The sequence below is a fragment of the Cajanus cajan genome, chromosome 1, assembly GCF_000230855.2.
Source record: "Cajanus cajan strain Asha chromosome 1, NIPB_CcT2T_4, whole genome shotgun sequence".
Lineage (NCBI taxonomy): Eukaryota > Viridiplantae > Streptophyta > Magnoliopsida > Fabales > Fabaceae > Cajanus > Cajanus cajan.
The window spans coordinates 30071215-30078235 of NC_138517.1; the positions used below are offsets into that span (position 1 = coordinate 30071215).

The following is a 7021-nucleotide window of genomic DNA, read 5'->3' on the forward strand; positions in this document are numbered from 1 at the left end:
GAGAGATGATTAAAAGTAAAATCATGAAGACTTAGACCCAAAGTGGATAATATCATACTAATGTGAAGACATGTGTATCTGAACCTCAAATGCCAATAAACAACAATGAAAAAAATCACCCAAAAAGGTTGACAAATGACAAACACTCATATATAATATAAGTAGAAATAATAGAAGTAATGTGATTAAGAAGAGTATTGGCAGAGTGCATGGTTGTTGACAACGAGCACTCTATGCCATTTACTTCAAGACCTTAAAACTCACCATTCCTAGTTGCAATTGCAAGTACCCCACTTCCACTCAGAAAAATCTAACAACATTGGTTTCCCTACATTCATTCTTTTCATACATTCAAGCATTCAACAAATTAAAATTGTCTGATAAAGAAATGAAAAAATTCAAGAAATGAAAGAAGTTATTAGTGTAGTCGAGCAGTAGTAGGTGTAATAGAATAACTAAAGTATGATTAACCTGCCAACGTAACTACCTCACAAGGAAATATAATGAGAAGAAAAGTGAAAGATGACTGGATAGCGTAAATAACTATTTCAGATAAACATAAAGATGTACTTAAGCGTGATGTTGAAGACCAAGAAGTGGAGAAAAAGAAAATATAAACCCGCCACAAAACCTTCTGAACAGTAAAAAGATGAGTTGCACTTTAGGACAATGAAACAAACAATGTAAAATACACTTAGTGTAAACTAATGTAATTTGCTTATATGTATATATATTTAAATCGTTATAATAATTATAAATAAAAATAAATTTGAACCATGTTACCATTATTATAATTTTTATAGAAAAAATGAAAAAGAGAATTGAATGAGTTAAGATGTCAACATTATAATATATAACTATAATAAAGATGATAATTTTTTTTTTTGCCTACACTTTTCCTTTTCCATTTTATCATTCTAATCCCTTTTTAACTTATTTGAGAAATTACTTATATTTAATGTTATAAAAATAAACCAATCATTGAAGTAGTTTAAACAATGGTTTGATGGTTTAAAGATTAAACCGAAAAGTCACTTGTTAAACCAATAAAATCGATTTCTATTAAAAAGAACATAAAAACAAAGTAGTTAACATAATTTAGTAATCGATTTCTATTAAAAAAAAAAGCATAAAAACAAAATAGTTAACATAATTTAGTGAAAAAATAGGTATAAAATTGAATATGGATAATATATATGTAATATCTAACATGAAGTGGTGTAGTCTGTTTTATATTAATTTTGAGCGGGAAAAATTCTTCTTTGGAAAATAAAAAACTTATCTTTAATTGTTATTATTTAATAAAATTATATATGTATAATGTATTGGAAAGATATGACAATAAATTGATAAGTAGTCTAGTGATAAGTTAGTTCTAAATTAAAGTGAGGGAATATAGTTTGAGTTCCTCTTGTACACCAATACACTTTTATTTAAAATTTTAGTATTTTAAAAATCAATTTCAAAATCAAACTAGTTCATTAATTTTTCTGCTAAAACTATTTATTATCTCTATAATTTTTATATTTTATTTATTTTGTTTATTTTTCTTTTTAAATCAGAGAGGCAAAAAAATGTCTCTTATCTGTACTAATAATATAAATAAATAATTATAAATAATGGGTCACATTTATTAATTTTAATTTATATTAAATTTAATTCAAAACAAAAGATTATTTAATGTTTATCGTTATATCTATTAAAAAATATTTGTCATTATAATAATTTGAAAATATTACCATATTTTAGCATCTATTGTATTTTTAATTAAGAAGTTAATGAATTCTGTTAAAAAAATTAAAGAATAAATAAATAATAAAAAGAAACTTAAGAAGCTAAAAAAAAAAAGAGAGAGAGAGAAGCGTGGATGAATCTCCTCTTCTGTCCCAATCTCTCTGGACCCTTTTCTCAGGTATGATCCCTCTCTTTCTCTTATGGATTCTTGTATGAAATCTTCCATTCCAATCAAGGATTTTTATTTGAAATCTCCCAACTTTGTCGATTTTATTGTTAGGGTTCGACCATGGTTTGGGAGAAGAGGCAGCAGCGCAGGATTCTTGTCTGAATTCTTATAGTGTTTTCATCGTACGCAATTTGTTGGATATAACTTCTTATTTGATTGCAGGTTATTGTCTCTCTCTCCCCTTTCTCTCATCGGTTTTTGTTGTTTGTCTATTAAGGAGGGAAATGTTCAACCAAATTTGGGTACAAGCATTATTAATAGGGAGAAGTATTAAATATAATTAAATATATTTTTAATTCATGAACTTTTGTCAAGTTTTGTTTTGTTTTTTTTTTTGAAAAAAAAGTTGATGTTTTAATTTTTAAAAGTGAAAAAGTTTGAGTACTAAAGTTAGGAAGAAAAAATTGACAAAAAGTTTAAAGATTAAAAATATATTTATTTCAAATGAAAACCTCCATTTAGGCTAACTGTGAGTATTCTTCTGGCTGGATTGTGCGGGAAAATTGAGAGTAGCTCTTGCAAGTCTAAGTTTTGTGTGGTTTATGGTTGAATCCGTGAGTATTATCTTCTGGTTGTTTGTTGCTTAAAACTCAAATATTGATTTTTTTGGACTTTTAATGGAAAAATTAGTTGTTTGGAGTTTTCAAAATATTTTGGAAATGTTTTCATGGAAAATTCAATTTCTGATTCCTAAAGTGGAATCAGGACTAATGAAATTTTGGGTGAGTTGATGAAAAGGATGGAATTAGATATATTCTTCTAGAACTGGGTAATGATTGTGTTTTATGCAGAGTATGTTGTCACAATGTCATGTGATGCTTGCTTTTCTGGTAGAATTGGCTTCATTTGAAACTTTCAGCCTAGGAATTCCTCATGTGGAAATTTTTGTCACTTTTTAGAGATGTTTTCAGGGAAATTTCAATTTCTAATTTCTAAATTAGAGTTATGTATGATCGATGAAATTCTAGGTAGGCTGATGAAGTGGTAGGGACAAGAACCATTCATCTGGATCAGTAACCTCTTGAGAGTTTCATTTCCGTGATCCTTTTGATCACTAATGTTTATAGCCCGAATTCAAATCTCGATACAATATTTATGGTTACTCGGTAGCAGCTAAATTAAACCAGTTTACATTGCAGTATTAAAGGTCAACTGACTAAAAGATTGGGAAGATTTTTTTGTTATCAACAAACTTACCAAATCCTCTTAAAGTTGGATGCATTTATTTGAGATAAAACTTGATTTCTGGTACATGATGTTGATGTTGTTTGATTCATAATGGACATGTTTTACTAAACAAATATAGCAATACTGTGGGCTACAAAATCATAAGGAGTTAAAGCAGAAAAAGGATGAAATAAAAAAAAAAAATTCCTTAAAGAAGTTAAACTCATTCTTGCTTATCCTACAAATGAAATTCACGATTAATTGATTGTATTATGCCATATCATCTTTTACCTTGTATATAATTTTTGGGATGCTGAAAAATGGTGCATGTAATTATTTGGCTAGCAATGAATCATATTTCATAGGTCTTTCCATGTTGGATACAGGTTCGAATCTGGTGCCAAACGAGTGTATGAAATTTGTAAATAAAGGAGTGGTCTTTCTGCATCAAGTTTTTCTTGATAGTTTGGTTCTAATTACTATTGTCTCGGGAAATGTTTTTATTTTATTTGTTAATTAGCTAATTAATAGAAGAAAGGAGTTTGTGCATTAACATAAACCATAAAAGGTTAAACCAAGTCTCTTGTTCTAATAGTTGTAAGGCGTGTCTTGGGATATGGGAGTTCGACCTGGTGGTTCTAAGTTTGATTCACATTTGTGTTAAAATAATGTTTGGCTAGCAAAATTCACGTCTCATAAGTGCGAATTAGTCCTTGATTGTCAACTTTGGAACACTATATGGACCATGTTCATGGACCAAAACAAAAATATACCATGAAAGGTCATAGATACTTGACATTACCTTATATGTTTATTTCTATTCATGGAAAAATTATGAACTTGGATGTTTCACTTATGGGTTTATATCTTGACAAGTTCTTCGGTGGTCAAACTCTTCAAATGATTTACGGTGTACCACAATTAATATTCGTTGGATTAATCTCATCCTCTCATTGTTATCATGCACACTTCACATTGTATCCCTTCCTTTGTTCATCAACTAATCTGTGTTGCTCCCTTCCCCACCTTTTTCTTTCCTCCGTTCAACACCTTGGCCATTTTGCTCCCTTACCTCAGTCCTTTGTCCTGCCCCGTCATCTCTTCCTTTCCTCTAAGAACACCAATGTCATGATCGTTTGATACCCTAGTCACTTTGTTACCCCACTGCCTCTTCCTTTCCTTTGAGAACAATGATGTTGTCACTGTTTGACGCCCTAGTTGCTCTGCTTTCTCGTCGCCTCTTCCTTTCCTCCAAGAACAATAACATCTCGACTGTTTGACACATTGGTCACCTACAACCTCTGTTGCTTCTTCCTTTCCTTCAAGAACAACAATGTCGTGAACGCTCGTTTTTGTCTCCAATGAAGATGAATGCCCATCATCTTACAACTTTCACACATGCCTTTCAATCCTCACTTTACCCATACTCCCTAAAGATGATATCTAAAACAAAACCAATTTTGCAAGTTTTGTGCGTGAAGGTGAGGGTAATATGGCCGAAGATGAGGCTTGACAATGGAGATCATCAACAACAGTGCCAAAATGAAACACCATTGTCGAAAATCGCCTTTAGCAAAAGTGCTTAGTGGTGGGTGTTTAGAAAGGGAAAAAGTTAGGCTTGCTATGGTGTGCATTTTGAAAAGGTGTATCATAATAATTAAAAACTAATTTGATTTAAAGGTCATTATTATTGGAGCACCGTGCATCACATGAAGCACTAGTGCATCCTAGAACTAGTCTTGTATCTTATATGTTTGAGTGATTTAATAGAAAAAGAGGAAATAAAGGTTATTTGTAAACTGGTAGGCTATTTGCATTTTTTAATGTTAAAACTTAATTTACTTTTTTATTTATTCATTTTATTCGTTGTTATGTTTTATTTTTATGTAATTCATTGAAAATAATTTCATAATTTTATTACAGTTAAGTGACTCATTAGTTATTTTTAATTTCCTTTACTTGTATTCAACTCACATTGTATTTTTATACATATTAATTTTAAAATATATTACATTTTTCAATATTTATTAATTATTGCAATTGATTTATGATATTAAAAAATATCATAAATCAAGTTTGTCTTTCGGGTCGGAGAAAGGAAAAGGAAACCCCATCAAAGTACAAGTTTAACCAACCCAAACCAAAACAGGACCCACTAAGAGATAAAGAAACCCGCAGTTTAGGATTCTTGAAGTGATATAGAAATTTATTCAGTGTCAAGAATCTTAATCCGATGTGATCATTTTATGAGGAAAAAAAGTATTTATGTTCTTTTCCTAATGTTGTAGTGTTGATAATTTTTAGCATGCCAGTGATTCAAACTAAATCTTTTCCTTTGTCTAATTTTTCCAGAACTATAGCACGCCCAAATTTGGCTGTGTCAACCAGTGTTTGAGGAGAAAAGTTGTCATTGTTGACTGCATTTGTGGTTTTCCTTGCGTCTTCAGGTATGTCTTTGAGTCAATTATATTTATTGATCAGTGACTGGTTTATTAATTGAACTACAAAATTATGGATAAAATTGTAATATCTATTGTGCTGGTTATATTTATTCACATTTTACATGACTAAAAGGCATGGGTGGAGTAAAGACCAAGAAATTCAAGAAGATCTCATTCAAAGGGTCAATCAAGCAAGTGAAACAATGGTTACAATGGAGGAAAGCCAAGGGCAGATTACAGGGCAGTGACGATTTTGTCACGCCTGTGATCTTTGCTGCCAAAGGAAGAATTGAGAAAACAGATTCTGCCACAGCCATGATGATTGCATGACAGGTCTGATCCTTGCTGCAACAGGAAAATATGATTGAAAGACTCGTTGTAAACATATTGTAAGAAACTTTTGATTGATATCAAAATCAGATTAAACATTTGTTTTCGAGATAGCTCGAGTGCTTCTCAATGCACATTTCCTCATTTTTTTCAAAGCAACGTAGGTCTTATGTCTTTTTTTAATTATTTATTGATGTTCTTATTTCTAAATTAACTATTCATTAATGTAAGGTCCCTTAACTAGGCTTTTGACATCATCCTTAGTAAGTGGACTAGTGGAGCAAAATGTAGAAAATTTATTATATATAATAAATTCAATTGACCACTAATATTGTAATGTAATTAACATGAAAAAAGTTATTCTATGATTTATTTGACATAATTATTCTATAGATTTTAATTACATCTTATATATTATTTAGTTATTATAATTAAATATTGTTTGTCAAATGATTAATATTTGTTTTGATTAAATATTAATTTCTATATTTTGAGATAAATGTTATTTTTATTACATATATATATATATATATACATATTTTGTGAGACCTAATATATAATGGTTTCAAATATAATATTTTTACTTTTTTATTGTAAATAAATAATAAAATGTTTTAGTATTATTGTGTGTGTTTGTGTATATATATATATATATATATATATATATATATATATATATATATATATACTATAAATTTATAATTAAAAAATTGATTGTAAATTTTATACCAAAATTATTTTATCAACTTTTATTGAAAATAATTAAACCAAGCATGTTTTCTAATTTTCAAAATTTTAAAATGAAAATTATTTTCTAAAATGTAAACAGAAAATGAAAATAAAAAAGAAAATTGAAATTGTCTAGCACATCACCATCTCTGAACCTTTTTCCGTTTAGCCAAGTATTAGTGTTGACGGTCCAACCCCCAGGATACTACCACGAGGTAAGTTATTGCATTAACATGTCTCACCTTACTAAGAATGACACAGATGCAGAAGTATCTTAGCATTTTGGCATGTAACACATTTCATATTTTCCTATCATAGGTTAAGTTTGAGGGATGCAGAAGTATCTTAACATTTGACCATTTCATATAATGCAGATGTATGAATTATAAAA

General features: G+C 29.4%; 1 long non-coding RNA gene across 1 annotated transcript; it reads left to right on the forward strand.

Moving 5' to 3' along the window:
* The first annotated feature begins 1808 nt into the window (after positions 1-1808).
* On the forward strand, positions 1809-6010 carry LOC109803950 (uncharacterized). Its single transcript, XR_002240202.3, has 4 exons — positions 1809-1912; positions 2015-2125; positions 5483-5577; positions 5705-6010. It is a non-coding gene; the product is annotated as an uncharacterized LOC109803950 (long non-coding RNA).
* Positions 6011-7021: the final 1011 nt, after the last annotated feature.